Source organism: Anser anser, assembly GCF_964211835.1.
Source record: "Anser anser genome assembly, chromosome: 9".
NCBI classification, from domain to species: domain Eukaryota; kingdom Metazoa; phylum Chordata; class Aves; order Anseriformes; family Anatidae; genus Anser; species Anser anser.
This window is the reverse complement of record NC_139729.1, coordinates 2,601,746-2,621,443: the sequence shown is the minus strand read 5'-3', so window position 1 is coordinate 2,621,443 and position 19,698 is coordinate 2,601,746. Positions and strand designations below refer to the sequence as shown.

The window sequence follows — 19,698 nt, the reverse complement described above, 5'->3', positions numbered from 1 at the left end:
AAATATCAGTATAAGGTGCATTACATATGTTCTATGTGTCAAAGTTAAAACAGCCAAATTTGAGAGAATGAATTGGGGGGGGGGGGCCGGGAAGCCTCTACAAGGGTTGTTATTTCTTTTAGCATATTCTGATGTTTTAAAGATTATACTTGACTTCCAGTTATATATATGTGGACGAAAAGACCATGCATATTTACACCATGTTCTTAAAATATGGGGCACCCAGTGCACTACAGTTCAAGGGGAGGGATCTCATTATAAAAACACAGAATCAGTCACGCTGGCTAGACCAAATTTTCCATAGCTGTTTCTTGGCTCCAGCACTGGTGATTAGCTAGAGAAAAGCAGAGACGGTGGCATGCACAAAGTGTTTTTTTCCCCAGTTTCTCCTCCTGCACTCTGGATATTACTGACTTAGGAACTTAGTAAAATCAGTGTTGCCTCCAGGTCATCTGGTTTAAGAACCACCAATGGACCAAAATTTCATGACTCTGCCTTATTGTCTTTTCAACCTATCTGTACTTTAAGCCCTCACATCTTCCTGGAGAAGTGAAGTCCACAACTGAGAGCATTTTCTCAATTTTATACATAAAATGCTCATGTGGTTTGGGAGCCCTGAATCTTGTACTGTGAGAAATAGTGATGATTCCCTGTTCACATTCTGATATCATTCGTGTGGTTTCATAGTTTTGTCTTATCTCTCTTCTGACATGTCTTTTGCAAGGTAAAGAGTCCTAATCTACCTAAACTCATTCAAAAACAGTTTCATTCTTCCTGTCTTCCTTGAAATCCTTTCCCAGCTCTCCTGTGTCTTTTTGGAGATGGGATGATCAATACCAAACACTGTATTCACAACATTGTGGTGTTACAGAAGGTTTATGCAGGAGCAGAGTCCTTTTGATTTTTTTTTCCTGTTTCTTGCTCATAATGCTTAACAGTTAATTTGTAAATTTGACCACTACTGATGTTTTCAGAGAATCATCAATATTGACTCCAAGACCTTTCACTTGAACATTTTGGAAGCCATTTTTGCATAGGATGAAGTGTATTTTTTCTCCATAAGTATTAGGACACATTACTGGGCACCAAAGATGGAATTCAATTTCCCAAACAGGCATCTGATGTCACAGCGGAGTCAAGCCTGTGTTTTACTTCTGCTACTCTCATGTGGATATGTCAGGCACCCTAGGGACTCTAAAATTACTCTAGATATCTATTTGCAAGCAACTGGAACATACCCTGAATGTCGCATACCATTTTGTCATCCAGTCAGATAGGAAATCCTACTTCAGGCCTTGATAGACATTAGTAGATCTATCAACCTTAATAACTTTCGTATCACCTGGTAACAGTGGCATTATCTGAATAATCCCCCATCCTTTATAACAATTGTTTATGCATATACAGACTGTACAAATCCTCTGCGATTCCATTAGCAAACTTTCTTTGTTATGAAAATAGTTATTTTATTCCTGCCTGCTGTTTCTTATTTTTATTCAGAACATATTCAAGCCATTTTCTCTAACCTCTTAAGAACTTAGTTACTTAAAGATCTTTTGAGTGAGGGAACCTTCATATGGCTTCTTGAAAACCCAGATATAGCATCTTGATCACACAGTCGTAAGTCACATTGTTCTCTGAGCTCAAATAAAACTGTATTTGTTCTCATAGAGACTGTATTCATACTTACTAACCTACCTGTTACCAAAGCTAAACTTCAGCAATTTCAGGTCTGAATTCTATCTGGAAAAATATCATCCGACCCTCACAATTAGGTCCTGTTGATTTCATCCAATTTGTTCCAAAATCTTTTCTTTAGACTCTTCAGTTCAAAATAGCTTCTTATATTCACACCTGGAAGAGAAGAATATCCTGATATCCTTACTGCTAAATACTAACTTAAAACTTCAATTTATCTTTCCTGCTTTGACCTTATGTTACTTAGATGTTACATTTATACTTTCAACATTGAGCAACATCCAGGAATTCCTTTCAGGACATTCAACAGACTCTGCTGTACCCCTTTTACAGACAAAGAAGATGAACAGAACATCAAAAAGGTTTAGCACACCTCTCCAGTACAACATTCAGGTCACAACCTTCCAGATAGATCTTTCTTCTTTACAAACCACTCCCAGCATACGCCTTGTATTGATATTGGATTTAATTCAAGAAAAATTAAATCGAAACAGATATGTGGATAAACAGGAGACATTTTTATTGATAAACCTACTCAGTCTTACTATAAGACAAAAGTAAATGATAATTTTCAGTATGTCACCAGCCTTATTGTTTTTGATATAATCCTCTGTGAAAGATCTTTTTTCTTTTTCATGTAGCACTATCATTTTTACATATATTCAGTGCTAGTCATCCGATGTCTGTATCACGAATTAAAAACATAATTAAAAAAATTCTGCTCTTTAGAAGGATGTAAAAAGCCTATTAATTATATATCAGCCATGAGCATGCAACTGTAGACAGAGTTAAAAAGGAGTTTCATGACAGACGTATCATTTTCTGAATTGAATGGATATTTAAATCCCAATTGTCTGAAGAAGGGAGAATAGAGTGTCTAGTGTCTGTCTAATATCTCATTGAAATGAACAATAGTGTGCACTTATAGAAGGAGAAAGAAAATTGCTTGGACAGGTAATATGAAATCCAGACATGCTAGTGATTGCTTTGCTTTGCCATTTCTGAAGCGTCATGTTTTCAAATCAGCATTATTCACCTCTAATTAATAGTATCAATACCCTAAACCCATTTTTTTCTGCAATTGCTTTTTCATGTGTCTTTTCCATATGTTCTCACCCTAAGATAGTATGTAGGCTTGTGAGGCCTACAACCACATATTTATTGTTCAGTAACGTTTATAGTTCAGCAAAGACCTTAAGCTGTGCTTTCAAGTTTTATTAAAAACAAGTTCCAGTTCCATACTAATTTTCCTGCTGTGCATACAAAAATGCCAAAAGCATGTTTGGGTATATTAACAAATTTCAGCAGCACAAAACCAATCCTACATTTTGCAGATAATTAGCCCATCTGAAATAGTTTTGAAAAGGTGGTTTCTTTTGTGATCTGTGAGTAATTCACTTTCATGGACACATATCCCTTCTTAGAATTGGCTAGAGTAATTTACACATTACAAGGCTTCTAGACATAGTAGGCCACTTATCCAGTGCTAATAAATTGAAAATGTGTGTGCATGATTTAACAGAGAAAGTAAGATGTGAATGTAATGCAGGTAATTGCTGAACTACAGTTCTGCTTCTGACAGCTAAAGACTACATGAATAGAGCTATCTGGAGGACACAAGTTACTTTGCATCAACTTTCAAAATGTTGATTTTTCTTCTAACTATTTGAAAACAATCATATGACTATTTTTGAGAAAATGCTTTATGTCAAAATGTCTGTTTCCAGGCAAAATGATTCTACACATTCAAGTTTGAGTTTGTATGTGGGGAGGGGTGCAGGACCATATTTCTCTTTCTGCATACATAATGGACTTTAGAGGGGCCGGGGGGGGGGGGGGGGTGTCCAAATTGTTCAGACGCTATTTTCTGTAAGTTTTCTTACATAAGACATTTATTTAAGTATGAGCAAAGGTTTCGGTCTGCACTTTAATTATGGAAATCTGGAGAAACATCCATGAGTTGAGTCAGATCACAAACGCATGAAACAGGTGTAAAGGTTTGGAGACTTGATTCAGCAGTTATATATTGCTGTTCAAAGACAAATTGGAAAATATTTATCAGAGGAAAGTTTTTTTTTCTTCCCCATCTAAAACAATTTTCATTATCAATCACAGAAATAAATTTTTCCGTTGTCCATTTTCATTTTCAAGGCACTAGTAGCCAAAATGCTGTACAATTACTCTGTACTGAGCAGACAAAATATTTCAACACAGCTCAGCCTCTCCTGCCTTCCTTCTTAATTCAGACATTCTGGAAATGGTGTCATTCTTATCACTCCTCCTATTATTTCTGCTCCACATCTCCAGTGGCTTCAGATCTTCCTGCCGCCCATCCAACACGGTCTTTGAAAATTCCTCAACAACTCACACCAGCCACTGGCATCAGAATCAGCCCTCAGAAACCCAGCACTACCTTGGAAAGTGGATGTCATTATTACCGTTGATCACCAATGGAGCAGGGGATCTGTGTTAGCTGAAAAGACGCTTAACTCTTCAGTATTGCCTCAGTTCACTGTGGTTCCTTTTCTGTCTCCTGATATTTTATTACAGCAGAATCATTTTAATTGGCACATGCTGGTGGAAACAAAACTGCATCTGTTGAGGGCCAAATTCTAGCAATCCTGTTCAGGTGGTACAAGTCCCTTGTTCTGGAGTATGTCCATTGAAATCAAGGGACCTGCCCAATTGTTAGAGGTTCATAGGAACACATTGTTCTGATAGGTATTCACTTTTATTTCATAATATGCTTTAAAAATATACACTGTACAAACCATTAAAAAAAACTTCTATTAAAGTACGTTTTGCCATAATAGAGCAGGGAAGCAGCAGGAAGTGAACAAAGGGCTACCCAGCACGACACTTATGCTAGCAAACACCAGTTCTCACCTGTTAACCACTGTGAATAAAATCTTTGGAATCAGTTCCTCCAAAAAGTCAAAAATGAAAGAAAAACTGTTCACCATGAAAGAAAACTGGAATTTCAAGTGTGCTGCTGAAAGCTTACAGAGTCTGATCATTTTTAATCAGTCACTTCTGTGATTACCTGAAGGAATGGATGGAGAGGACTTGGCAGGTATACAAAGTATACACAAGCACAGAAGAATTAGTCCTCATAATGTTGAAGTAAAATGAAGGGTAACCCCACTAGGTCCCAGCAAAGATACAGTTCCGAACTAGAACTTCTGTTTAATTCTGAACTAAAAGTTCAGCTAGAGCTTTGGTCCTGGGAGATAATTATAAGGCTTTCTGACCTTACTGACCCAACTTAATGAAATGAGTATAGCTGAACTGAGGAGAAAAGTAAAATATACAGTGAGAATAAAAACAGGGTTCCTGTGACAGCTATTCAGATTCCTGAGAAAAGACACGTCATTGTCAAAGGCTCTTTCATTAGTAGATGTCAGCCTTCTTGGCTATATGCAACCAAGCAGCATACAGAAACAAGTGGAAAAATTCTGTTCTCACATATATATATGTCCACAAACCTGGAGACGTTTGCCTGAAAACTGCCAATAAAGACCAAAGTGATTGTTTTCAGGACATCCGCTTGCGATCCTATAGTCATAAAGTGAGCATTTAATCATTAGTTTTATTTATCAATCTAAAGTGCAATTACACATCCTTACCTTTGTGAGAATCATGCACTTGGGCAATATTTCATCAATGTGAGTGATCAGTACAAATCTGTCCCCTTGCTATTAATAATAATATTTCATTATTTGGAATAGAATGCTCTTGCAGAGAGACCTATGATTACTGAAGAACCTATGGTTTTATATCTTACATATGTTGAATCTGCTTTACATTAGACCGGGGTCCAAAGTAAGCTTCAATTAGAAAAATCCAGCTGTGGGAAGCATGGCTTGGTGAATTTTCAAGTGTTACGAGGCTGCCTTCCCAATCACTGCTACAGGAGTGTATGTTTCATCCTCAGAGAAACAATGGCATGGCTTGCATATCCACAACCCAGCTATTCTTAGCTCCACAAGCAGCCCAAAGGGTCTGTTCACAGGTGACACAGCATAAATCCTGAGGCTGTATCCCACTCTCTGTTAGTTACACATATAGGTAGTCTTAAACAAGGGACGCTTTAGCAGGCAAGAGCAAGGTACAGTACTTAATGTGCAAATTCAGCTCAGCAGAACTCCAACTAAAGCATGTCAGCCTCAAGGGCTTTTCTCTCAAACAGTGCTCCTAAGTTCTCCACAGAAGGAAACTTGCTGAACTACATCTTTCTGAACTTTAAAGAAGAAAGTCCTGATTCTCACCTGAATGAGGGAGTAAATGAATGAGTAACTTCACTGAAGGCAAGAAGCTGCCCTGGTCTAATGCTAGGAGACCTATAGAGAATCCAGACAATGCAGTCATTACAAGGAAATGTTCCTACTTTTTCTTTTTAAAGTCTTTTGTTGTAGAAACATTATCCATCTCTGTAGCTTTATTCTCAGCAGCAAACCTTAGACTGATCTTTGAGGATTCTCTTAAATAACCTCCAGTATAGACATATAAAAGAAGCAGACCAGAACAATCAAACCTAAGGTTTACTTTTAAACGTATCTCTATCCTCTCTCTCTTATTCCCAGATTGCCCTCCTTCCTCCCCTACCCTTCCTTTATCCTTTTCCCAAGCCAGTTTCATTCCCATCTTTTTCTCCCCAGATGATTCCCTCGCAGCAGGCAGAGAGGTACCACTTTCAGGCAACTCCTGCTGTGCATCAGTTGTTCACATGAAGACCATTTCTTGAGGCTCCTTTGCATGGCTCAGCCTGCCCAGATCTAAAAGAACATGTACTCCTGCCACAGTTGCTTTGGCCTTAATAATTTCCTTCTGTGTCATTTATTTCTTGGCCACAGCGAAAGCTCATTTTGTTGGAAGGTGAACTGCTGCCTATTCTGAATAATTTCAGATTCAGTCCTAGTCTCTGACTGGTACCTTGCATTTTAAGATTCCTTCTTTTCTTTCCCTGGGAACTAATGAACCTTTTCAAATTGCCTCATGTGGTGTATCACAAGGTGTGTTTTTTAGATTTGCCAAAAAAAAAAAAAAAAAAAAAGAATTAGTGTTTATCTGTTAAATATCTCCTGATTTCCTTATTAATTCTTTGAAACCGAGCATCTGGGAAGTCGTTCTGTTCCCGTTTTAGTAGAGCAAAGCCTTGATGGACTGACTCATGCAATTTCACAAATTTGGATTCAGAAGATGTTCAAAATAGAAATTCATAAGAACTCTTTCCTCTGGTAAATAAATAAACCAACCAACCAATCAACGAACCAATGTACCAAACAAACAAACAAACAAAAAAAAGAGGAAACATCCTGGTCTTTTTAGAAAATCAGTCGACACTATGCACTTCTGCAGATAACCTTGAGGAAACAATGAATTTCAGTGAGTGTCTTATCTGGTTTGAGGCTGTTTACTGTATACTGTTTACTGTTTACTGAGGCTCTTATAGTGCAAAGATACTGCCGAAAATTTTTACCAGGATTGGAAGTGGAGTTGGCAAACTGATTTAAATTAATCAGGCCTGGCTATACTGGGGAGGCTACGCTTGCATGTCCATTTTTTTTACGGCAATGCTTCTTTTGGATTCTTAGATAAAAGAGTATAAAGTGGGCATTCTCCACTTGATGCAATTTCACTATATAGTGATTCCTATCAATGTATAATTAAAAGTGGATTTCCTTTTCCCTGTTTGGCTGAGGTGGGGGAGGGTCTGCATAAACCTGGTTGATGTGAAGTGAACAAAGAGAACTTTCATGAGTTCTCCTGCAAACAGTCTATCAGTTACAATTCCTAGTGTTCACACTGCTGTACTGTTCAAAAGGAGCTCTAAAAAAAAAAGTCAAGCAGGGGGTCCAAGAAAAATTCAACCCGCATGCCAACTAAGAGAAAGAAAGAGAAGGCAGGGAAAAAAACCTAGCTTTTGTTGTAAAAAGAACTAATGAAGCTGCTCTTAGAACTGTCCATGGTGACACAACAAGCCTGTGCACCCACACACATTGTGAGAATGCCAGTCACCCACAGTAATGAGAAAAGGAAACACTGTGGGCAAAGGTAATATATGAATACACTGCTTTTATGGTTTAACTGTGGGGAATCACAACGCTGGCCCACAATATCTTGTGCCAACTGCCAAAAGTGGTAAAGTAATACATAAGGTTGTCTACTTATATTTTTCTTACAGACAAGATGGACTGGTGGGGGGTAAAATCCCATTATCATTATAAATTGCTAATTAAATAATTATCAATTAGATGGGCAGACAGAACTCATTCCAATGAATTCCTTGGAGAGCTTTCAGTAAAGAAAAACAGTAATTTTGATTATTTTTTTTATCTATACTTCCTGCCTAGGGGCTCTAAATAGAGATGATATATGGTGTATCCCATGTTAGACTTTCACACACTATATCCCATGTTAGAGCTCAGGGACAAACACTGAACTTTGGAGCATATATAGATCTTTTTTCAGTTTTTCAGATAAATGGTCTTAATTTCATGACATTAATTAGAAGCCCAGGGTTATTTCCTAAGGAATAAAAATAATATTTTCCAGACTTTTATGCAGCTTTGAGAAATCATTTTTTTCAAGCAACTGATAATATTTTCTAATGTCATTTCATTTGCTTCTCCTTTTTTTCATAATCCAGAATTTTCTTTGAAAAAATTTAAAATATTTAATACATATAAATATACAGATGTTAAGCATGGCTGAACATAGTGCAAGGAGTATTTTTAATGAACTTTGTTCTATTCATTAACACTAAAACCAATGCAAAATTAAACCTTATGCCCATAGATTTTGTCAAGTTTTCCAATCAGACCCTTGGGCAAAAACACTGTTGTCACAGTACTGAGCAACAGAAATGTTCCTGTCCTGTCCTGTGCCCCTTACTCATGTGAGTAATTTTTCCTGAGAGGGGTCCCAACGGCTTGAATAAAACTTACTCAGCTATAATCAGTAATTACTCACATGTGCACAGACTGGTTGTACCCACACTTTTCTTGTCCTAAATGAGTTTTCCAAGACAATTAAAAACTATATTGATGTTCAACGGTTATTAAAAGAAGAAGGAAAAAAAAGCCTCAGTTGTCTGTAACAGGGAGTACTTTCAAAAAACAGTTCTACAAACTGAAGAGTCACACTAATGTTTGCGACATAGTTTTCATTGCTGGCAAACACCACCACCACCACCATCAAAAAAAAAGTAAGGAACGGAAAGGATAACATGAAAGATGGACTTTTAATTCCAAAGCCACAAACATTTAAATATGAATGAGGCTTGCTGCAGTCCTCTATCTTTTGTCAGGAAATATGAAGCTCTGGAACTCCTTTTGTTGCCTTCTTTGTTAACTGTATGAGGCTGAAAGGAGTTAGATGCCTTGTTTCATTTTCAAGCCCCATCACAATGAGGACCTCAAAAATAAATTCTGATAAATACATGAAAATTCTGAAGGGTTGATAAAGGAGAGAAAACTTTCTTTTCCAGAGTAATCTGTCAATAGGTGACATACCAGGGATGATCATCATTAAAAACAAATGGTAAGTTAGAATTCTAAGGTTTAGAAAGGGGAAATGAGTTACAGTATAAAATAAAAATATAATTACAGTAAAACATTTGAGTACACTGATATAAAATATGTTTGGCAATATAAACATCTTTTCCCTCAGGTTTGCTGTTTTTCTCTGGGAGATCACAGAATCCCAAGGGAAGTTCCTTATGATGATGTTCCCTAGTGTGATTTACTTTGAGGAATACTTAACGGAGAAAGGTGCCTACTACATTTTGTTATTGAGTTTTTGTTCATGGTTCAGGATTGATCCACTTGAGTCTTTCAGCAGGGAGTAGTTTTCCAGTGTGGCACAGCATGACTCCAAATCAATAAGGTTAATAGATGTGGTGGCCACACAGTCAGAGGTGATATGCCTGGCATTTTCTGTGCCAATGAAGAAAATTTCTGATGACGAGATGTCATTTTTGTGCCGGCAGTAATGTCACCCTGATTACCTAGAGCACATAGCCAGTTAGTAAGTTAGCAAGACTGTAAATGGCCCATTAATCTGAATTATCTTTACAGCAACTGCTTGAAAAAATTTTGCTTGCACCCAAATTGCTGGCCTCTCTGTGATTCCTGAAATGCCAACAGCACACTCGCTATATAAAAATGATATTGCTGTGAAAAAGTGACTAAATGGGAATGGCTAGCCTGGAACTTCACTGTATATTTTTAAACTCTCAACAGCATAGTATAAAACCTGCAAAATGCCAGACATTTAAAAAAAAAAAAAAGTCATTAAAAAAAATAGATAATGTAAACCAAAGCAAAATAAATACAGTACAAAATACCACTGGGGGGGGAAAAAAAAAAAAAAAAGCAGTAATAACACTGATGCCAAATCTACTGGTGTAATGAGAGTGCCATGTGTTGGTCTTCCTGCAGTTCTAATTTTCTCTGACTTTTTAAAATATGCAAACTCTCAACAGTGCCTCCCAGAGCATTGATGGATACATATTCCCAGATGGCTTGTGTTGTGAACGAAGTGCTGGACTGGACTGCAACGAGAAATCTGTTTAATATTCCAATATCTAAATGTCAGGAAGGTGTAATTCAGAGTGCCACTGAAAGATGAGCCAAGCAGAATACAATTTATAGTGACTTTAGTTAACAAATGTCATTAAGGGAAGGATTTCCATAATTAAATCATTAACTAATATGAAATACTGATTTCCTCTCTGATATTACTATATCATCACTTGTTGGACTTGCTGACGCCCAAAGAGCACTTAGTGCAGTTTCTACCAGCAACAATAATAATTTGCATTATGATAATACTGTCAAGAACCATCAAGCATAGAAAACAGAGCAAAGTACTCTGTGAACTAAACATCCTTGTCCCAGAGACTCCACAGATAACATTTTGAAGAAAAATAATAGGATGGTAGGATGGGTGCAAGGAAAATCTGTGCAAACAGACTGGATAAAATGATGGTTAGTATTACCAGGCTTGCTCCATATTGCCTTCCTTCAACTATCTCTACTTTTTGTTAACTAGTTTGGAGTGAGCCAGCTTTACTTCAGCTTTTCCTAGACATCTTTACAGAGCTTCTAAATGGATGTTTTATCTGAAGAACTAAATTCTATTGCAATTTACATCAAGAACTCTCATTTTCTAACAGCAAGAGTTCTGATTTTTTTTTTTGACAGCTCTTTATATTTTAGTGTTGTCCAAGGGAAGTTGAGTGTGCACCACAGAAGGAATATAGCACATTCAATGATGATTCCAGTTATATTCTAGTATGCTCATTAAACATGTTAAATAGTTGAACATATTAAGTTAACTTGAAAATGCGGAAGGAGTGGAACAGGTAAGATTAAAAAAAAAAAAAAAAAGGAACATCTGAAAAAACTGCTCCTTAATTGAGTTGTAATCAGTTAGTATTGATCATTAGTCCTTTCTTTTATCAGCATGATGAAGATAATGATGCTAATGATGATGATGATGACGATGATGCAGCATTTGGATCATAAAGGAAGGAAAAATTGTTTAAATATTTGATGATAATTCATTTTTGGTGAAAGGTGTTTTGGGATGTACAATATCATATATTACTCTCAAATTGATGATAGAGCTTGAAAATACCTGAATAAGCAAGATTTCCTTTTCTTGGTATACTTTTCCAGATCTACTTTTAAAGAATCAATCCACTCAGAGCTAAAATGAAGAGGTGCTATATTTTGGGAAAATGTATTAAAAATATGTTATTTTCTACCTCAGTCTTTCAGCAGGAAAGCAGTTCTTTTGTCAGTTAAACATTCAAAAATCATGTCTCATTTGAATAAATTACCATATTTTGTGGCAAAAATTAATTCCAAGGAAGGAACAACAAATAGGAAACCAATTTAAATTGTGTATTTTAGAGGAGAGGAAAAAAAAGAAAACCCAACATTGTCATGCGTATGACAGCTCAGCTAATTTGATGGGCTTTGATGTTAATTTAGGGTTTACTTTAATTTCAAAACATATTTTTTCACTTAATAAGGGAAACAAAAGAAACTTTCAACCAGTTTGTTATCTGGGAATGTTTTGGCTTCTCAAATGTGAGAACATGATTGTTTTTATTTCCAGGAGGAGATAATAACACTGAAGCAATAAAAAAGAGTCAAGGCAGCTTGCACAGCACAGGAAGTTCACAGCCAGAGACTTAATTTCCCACACAATGTACTGTGCAATGGGCCCATTAACATAGATGAATAGGCTCTTTAAAGGTTTTTTTTTTCCAGATATGCAGCTGCCGCTGAATGGTGCTATGTTAATAAGGTACTCACATGCCTATTCTTCAGGTACTCTGGCATTCTCTACCTAGGCAATCTCCATATAGGAAAAGCTATTAGGGGTTGTATCTCCTACCACACCTTCAATTATTTTAACACCTGCACTGATAATCCAGGCAAGGTAAACTGGTAGGGGGCCGAGGGTCTAAGTCCATCCTCTTCCCCGCCAAAGTCACATCTCAGGGGGTGGGGCCGAGGGAGAGGGGGATAGAAAAAAAGTAAAGTCACTTTTATTACACATCAGTGGGAACATTCTGAAAAAGCTTTCATGCCTAGGAAATTGTTATTTCTTCAAACAACTGACAGCCTGCAGAGGAAACTCTAATGGAAATCCAGCTCATGCATTGTTATGCATGGCCCTCATGTAGATACATGGGGGTGGATTAAGTTAGCTTCCAAAGGGTCTATTGTGTGCGGCATTAATTTGCAGTGCTCTTGATATTTGAGTTTGAAGGTTTTACAACCTTTGTGTTTACTTAGATGCACTATATCCTAGGTTTGTTTATTTCCTTCCACAATCTCTTATTACCCTGTAAATGTTACATTTATCTTTATTAACTTTCAGTATGTTGCTGTAAGTCACAGAGAAGGAAATGATTACAGCCTCCTTGAAATGTATTAGTTTTAGAGGCTTTTTTTTTTTCTTTCTTCCTGGTCAGTTCCGAGTTATCCATCTGTTAAAACACTGGCCTTCTTTGTAAAACCAGTGGATTTAAAGCATAAGAACTATGTAATTTATTATTATATTATTATTAAATCATACATAAATACATTATATTTCCCATGTCATATACGTACAGATAAATAAACCAGTCTTCCAAAAGACTGTAAATCTGACACTGGCACAACTGCCTCTTGCTACACAGTGATATGAGAAAAAATGCTCATGCCACTTCATCATGAGCAAAATCTTTCCCCTGTTTCCTCAGAATCCTCTACAAAATTGTTTGCTGTCATATACAGGTCTTTGTCTCCTAGACTTAAGATCCAAAATACAAAGATGACTCGTCCTGTGCTGCTTTAACTTGTATTACTTCTTCCTGTAAAGATTCAAATACACTGTCGATAGGCATTTTTGTAAATTCAACTTTCCAGTAAGATTTAAATTCAGAAGATCCTAATGGCTTTTTATTTGAACTTGTCAGAGATGTCTAGAAGTATTAGTTTTTCAACACTGAACTAAGAACTCAAAGTAACTTGTATGTTCAAAAGAAGCTATGATCCTAATCTGAACTAAAGGGCTCAATTGAATAAAAATACCTTATGCTCGAGTAACTCAAGTTATGTGTGGTTCCTTCCTTTCCCTCCCCCTTTATATGGAATTTAGACAGTTAGACATTTCTGTATTTTAATAACACAAAAGGGTTTCTTGTAAAAAAAATTAAGTGTCTGATTTACAGTAATTAGGGTCTGAGTAGTATCAGGTGCACAGTTTGCTCAAAACCAAACCAAACCAAACCAAAACAAAAAACATACAAAAAAACCCCTAGCACTAAGGGAAGACCCTTTTAAATCACAGAAAGTTTTGAATTCAGGTCTTGATGCTACATAATGGATTAAGGGAAAAGAAATTACCTTCTTTAGGGCTCACTCATTAGGGGCACAACAGCAGAAACAGCTGCCTCGAAGACCTGCTTGCTTGTTAGGATGAGGGATTCTATTCGGAACCTGTCTTAGAGTGAGTGGGAAGAAGTGCAGACCAAATGACAGGAGCCACTGACCTCAGCTGTTGAAGAAGTGAAGATCTTAATCCAACCTTTGGGGCTTGGGAACTTTTCTAATGTCCTAGGAAATGATAACAGCAGGAATAGAAGGAACTGCATTTCACAGAGCTGTTTGAAGTACTGTGGTACTACTGCATTGTATGAAACAATAGCACAGCTTCCCCTGGAACATGATAAATGTATGTGAAACTGTGGCTGGTTTAGAGAATATAGATCTAGTGCGTCTGTTCTCCTTGTTTTGTAACACAAGGACAAGGAGTGATAATAAAGAGATGCAAATTGAAAACCAATAAAAGGAAAGCCTTCTTTCCTCACTTTGGATAATTAGGCTATTGGTATGCAATATCATAATATTTCACTGAAGTCAGATTAAATCTAGCAGATTAAAAGGAGAAGTCAGATATTTGTATAATACAAGAATCTCCAGCATTACAGCAGTTAATATGAATTACTGGCAAATAAGAAGAGACCTGTGTCTGGAACAGTGTAGTCTTCATTTGCTATCACAAAATTCTGCCTTCAACTGAATTCTCAGACCCTGGCTGCTGACAGAGATATGGTGCCATCCTGGTACAATTCTTGCCTTGCTGCATCCCTATAATATCCCTCAGCTTTAATCATCATGTCATATTCAGAGATTTAATTTTTTTTTTGGAATAAAACCACAAGAACCACAAGAGAACAAGAGGGGTTTTGTTTTGTTTTGAAATGATAGATAATTCCAAAATTCCAATACCACCACCACTACCTCCCCAACCCCCAAAAGAAAAAAAAAGAAAAAAAAAAAGCTCAAACATCTGAGTACACATCACAAAACTTGTCTTGCTATCATAAAACTGGTAAAGCTCTCCTGGTCATAGTGGTGTCCACAGAAGACTCCTACTGAAGACCTCCCATAGGTTATCAAAGACTGTATTATGAAGACAAAAAATACTCCTACCCACCTAGCAACAACCATCTCTCCATTAAAAAAAGGGAAAGTTGGTGCCAGGAGTGACCACTGCAATCAGGCAGAAATTGCAGGCTTTTCTTTGTTACTTTTGCAACTGTGAAAACATTTTTGATCCCTGATCTCATTTCCAGAATGGCAGTTATTATTCTGTCGGTCTACTCACAACAAAGTCTTTACAGGCACATGAAGCTGCCTGCTATCTGTTTATTTTTGGAACATTAACATATGTATGTATTTCTCTAGCAGAGCTGTTTACTTAATATGAGGTATGAGGTATGGACTCAACTTACTGCATGTTAATTCTGTGCAGTTTTTTAAAACCTCCCCATATTCCACAAGAGGAGCAATACACAAAGAGCATATTATACACCTGAACTGGACTCCTCTATTTTTTATCTGTGCTTTCTTTAAGCGATCATTCCAAGAGATATGTTATCTGAAATGTGGTGATGAATGTTCCGCATATTAAAGCAGGAGTCTGATTTGTCATTGGTTTCAAAGTGTGCACAGTACTATAATTGACTAGGTTTCATCAACCCTCTGACAACCCAGGGGAGGATAATCTACTCCAGTGCTCACGGTAACTCACGCCTGTCTGTTCACTGCACTTAGCATCGTGGGGAAGTGCAGGCCAGGCTACACCAATCCTCTCCCATTACCCAAATCTTCCAAGGACATATGGAGGTGGCCATGTCTCCACCTTCTCACCTCTATGGACCAAGTCAGGAGTAGGTAAAATGAAAACATTTAGATTTTGTGTACTTTTAAAGTAAGAAATAGTTAAGAAATAGTCTATCTCGTATTCTTTTTCTGACTCATACAGTATCGAATATTTAATAAATACCTGGAGTTAACTGTGGCAGGGAGGAGATGAAACTCAGCGGTTTCCCAGTCAGGCAATGAGCAGGAAACAAAATCTTCAAAGCACGTTACCCTCCCGGGGTCTCCGAATGTGACCAGTTGACAGATACCCAGGAAAACAGGAGTTGTTTGGAGGAACTGCATGTTAGACAAAGATGAGGATAAATTAATGTAGACAATCTGTATGGCTGAGATGGTAAAAGACACACTTCAAAGATAAGGACTGGTCAATCAGAGGTTTGTTACTAGCCAAGGAAAATTATAGGTATTCTAGAAAATAAAAGCAATTGGAAAGGAGCTGGTCAAGAGGAAGAAAAAGTTTAATAAGAGGAACATTGTAAGGAAAAAGTAAATATAGAGGGAAGCAGGGAAAATAATGTATCATATCATAGGAAACAAATAGAGGATAGTAAATATGTGCGTGAAGTAGTGGACAAATTGTAAGAACAGCGTGCATGGGTGACAGTGAAGAGCACATGGGGTGTAGGTGTTTAATGTTTTAAAGTTTAATGGAAAACTACCTTACTGGGAAACACTGGAGCTAAACTATCTATCTAACTATCTAATTTTAAAATTGCATTTTGTGCATGTTTTAGTGAGCAAAAAAATGCAGCCTCATGCTCTGTCTTGGAGCACTCACAATGTTCAGGATGTATTCCAGTAAGTAAATTTGATGGGTCATTGCTCATTTTTGCACCCCAAAATTTTGGTGTCTATATGTAGAAAATGGGGCTTGGCTTGATTCCAAAGTCAGGACTGCTTCCACACACAGGCCAGGATAATTTAACTTAAAATGAATGCTCATTTCCATACATCTGTACTACATATATTGGAATATTGGCCCAAATTAGGCTTGGTTTCTAATTTTACCTTTCATAGCAAAGGCCCCTGGCAAGAAACAGTCCCAACCCCATGAACAAAATTCATACAAAGTCCATGCATAAAAAGAGGAATGCTAGATAACTCATTTTCTTGCCTATTAAGGAGTACTTTGACAACTTGACTTCTTGGAAACTAATGAAAATTACGGGATCATGGTTGTTTTTTTGCTTTATCCCTTTTTAAACACAGTCTGACAAATTAACAGAAGGAAGAGAGTGATCCCAGCAGTTTGCATCCTTAACACTAGGGTCTGTATCTCTGTCTCTCTGCTGCTCCTGGAGGCAGTTCTTAACTGCAGTCTCCAGTATGATGTGGCTCAGAGACAACCAGCCTCATTGCAGAACACCGTGATTCTTTTGCAGCAACCAGCTAACTTGTTCATACCACCACAGAGCAGGGGCAGAGCTTGCAAGAAGCAAAGGTAATCATTTCTACATTAAGTATCTGGCAAAGATGTGGGCTATGGGCAGGGGGAAGGGACATGGAGAGGGAGGAGCTGCAGAACATGATAGTGGAAGATGAAGAAACAGCCACCGAAAATAAATCCAGTGTTCCATAGGAAGGTGCAAGTCGGTGACAAGACTGGAGACAGGACCAGGAAGGCAGGAAGACTGCACATCTGCATCCTGCACATTTTGTTCTAACACGTTCTTTTGCCTTTATCTTTTTCTGTTGTTTTTTTTTTTTCAGGCTGTCTGCAAAGTTTTGCAAAAGACTCCCCCTGCCAAGCCAAGCAACATGACTGGGTACTGAGATGGTGCTTCTTATCTACGGCCCTTTTTTCTATATTGTTCTTCTGAGATGGGCTGCTAAGGAAATAAGGCCCCATGTAATTTCCAGCAAGTGAATCAGTTCTTTTGCTTTAAATAATAAAAACCCCTCATTTTCATATTTCCATATTTAATTTTTGCACTTGCATGTACGTTTCTGTTATCTTCCAGCCACATGTTGCTATTTGTCTCTGTAGTGGAGAATTTTTTATTTTTTTTTGACTGTGGGCTGTGTGAAGCCTGACTTGCATGTAAAAGATCCACAGGGAAGCTGCACACTTCATGAGAACACTCCCTGCTCACCGCCACACTGGGTAGCATGTGGCACATACGTGCAACACCACACACCTACAGACCAAGATGAGATAGTCAGTGCAAAGTCCCAGAGGAAAATAACAGGTGTGGGCCAGGAAGGGCAATAAGAGAGAGGCTGGAAAAAAAAAAAAAAAAAAGAAGGCAGCCAGTGGCTGTTCCAAAAATCAGCCAGATTTGGCTGACTAAACACTGTTTTAACAATCATCCAGCCACTATGCAACTTCCACAGAGCTCAAACTGACAAAACTTGGGTAGAAGAAGAGCTCTGAGATTTATGAGACCATTTCAGGCAATCTCACTGCATTTAGACTGTTTTTTATGTTAGTCACCCTTCAGCTATCTGACTTTCAATGAAATTCAAGCTCCTAAGATATTTGGGTGCTTTTAAAAAGGTTACATGCAGTCAAAAGCAAGCAGCCAAGACTTCCTCATTCAGTCAAAATTAGTGAGGCAGCTCGTTGTGATACATCTTAACTCAGCTGCAGCAGTACTTGGACAGACAGTATTTTTGCTGTGCTTGCTGGCAGACAAGGTTTCAGACAGACTCTGGTTATGATTTAGTTTTTGTCTACATGCTCAGCGCTCTGTCAAACTCCTGCAGCCAACACAGGGACTGCCTTCAACAGGAGAGAGTGTACCTGCAATTAATTCTCCGTTTGAACAACATTTGGGTTGTCGTTTCGTCAGTGGAGCACAGCCACCCACATTCTGCTCTAATCTGCTCCCAGACTGCAGACAGCTCTGGATAGTCCACATAAAATGTATGCGCTGAATTTATCCTGCACTTTTCTCTTCTGCAGAGGGGACATTACCTCCAGCTTGCTGCTGCCTCTGGTGCCACCATGGGGCTGCCAAACCCACTAGCATTCCTGCTCTCTGACAGGTATGCTCTGCCCTTGCATTGGAAAAGAAAGTTTAATACAACTTTTTTTTTTTTTTCCCTTCCTGATAACAGATTTGGAAAGCGATTCTCAAGAAATACAACAGTATGTAGAGTGTACTCTTCTGGTGTTGATTTCGCTCCTATGTCCCCTCTTAGTTCCGTCTCTCCTTATTTACAAGCCTTCCCTCCATGGCACCCGGATGCCTGCTAAGTCACCCATCTGTGGTTTGCATTTTTCATGGAGTTACACACCTTTGCCCATATCCTCCTCCTCTCTTCCCTCTCTCCGTCCTTCACCATATGTTGGCCATCTTGCTCCTATTGATTCCGTCAGCACAAGCTTTTACAGAGCACTGCTAGTCAGATAGATAGTTTTATTGCATCAGACTTCAACCTATGCCATGCCTTAACTACAGTACTGACAGCATTCATTAAGGTGTACAACACGTATAAGTACCACAAATTTACCATTGCATACAAAAGTGCACTGTTATAAAGCTATATTGTGGTTGACAAAGACATCTTCCAAGCATTCATCTCCACTGAATATGACAGACTTTCCACTCCAAATACCTCCCCTGAAGGTTGAAGCTTTGTGTCAATTCAGTGTGATTGGAAAGGGATGTGTGACACCAGTTCACGAAATGGTTTGCCTTAATGAACGTGATAATTCTCCTTGAAGGGTCCTTATCCTCTTATCCTCTGCTCAACTGACATCAGCTGGAAAACCTATTGTTTGCACCACTGTGACCAGCAGATATCAAAGCAATGCACCAGCCTCTCTTATGGCATGACACTACTAAATATTTGTGATAGAATATGACAATCCAAAAATATTACCCTAAACGCTTAAGACACCTCTGTAAGCTTTTTTTGATCCCATACAGTAAGACTCTGTGTAGGCATAAAATCCATCCATGCATCTCTGTGCAGGCACAGATGTTTAGTTTCACGTAGTTTTATGAGGAGGTTCAGTTGTGGCAGACCCGTACAATACCCTGTATTTCTCTGAACAGGGCGATGCGGAAGCTAAGGACAAGTGAGGCTAACAATTGGCCAACACTCAGCAAAAGCTCTGGGTTTTATACAGTTAGTAAAGCCCAATAAGACAGGGCTATGAGATGATGAGACCCAATAGATACAACCCTGGATTGTATCTATCCAGGGAGTAAAAAAAAGAAACTGGCAGAAGATACACACAATGTGGACATTAGGGTTTCTAGTTGTATAACTTTACTTTTTCCAGGTATGATAATGTTATGCAAAAAGAAACAGATTC

General features: G+C 38.0%; 1 protein-coding gene and 1 long non-coding RNA gene across 9 annotated transcripts in view; one reads left to right on the top strand and one right to left on the bottom strand.

Annotated features, from left to right (window-relative positions):
* LOC310903822 (uncharacterized protein) overlaps positions 1-19,698 on the bottom strand; it is a 255,975-nt gene that overhangs the window by 47,204 nt on the left and 189,073 nt on the right. For all 8 annotated transcript variants that reach the window (XR_014587839.1, XR_014587840.1, XR_014587841.1 and 5 more), the window contains 2 exons: positions 15,553-15,707; positions 1,699-1,854 (listed from right to left, as the gene is read on the bottom strand). The gene's annotated coding sequence lies outside the window, so the exon portion shown is untranslated. The remainder of the gene's footprint in view (positions 1-1,698; positions 1,855-15,552; positions 15,708-19,698) is intronic.
* Positions 15,716-17,676, top strand: LOC310903825. Its single transcript, XR_014587846.1, has 2 exons — positions 15,716-16,872; positions 17,142-17,676. It is a non-coding gene; the product is annotated as an uncharacterized lncRNA (long non-coding RNA).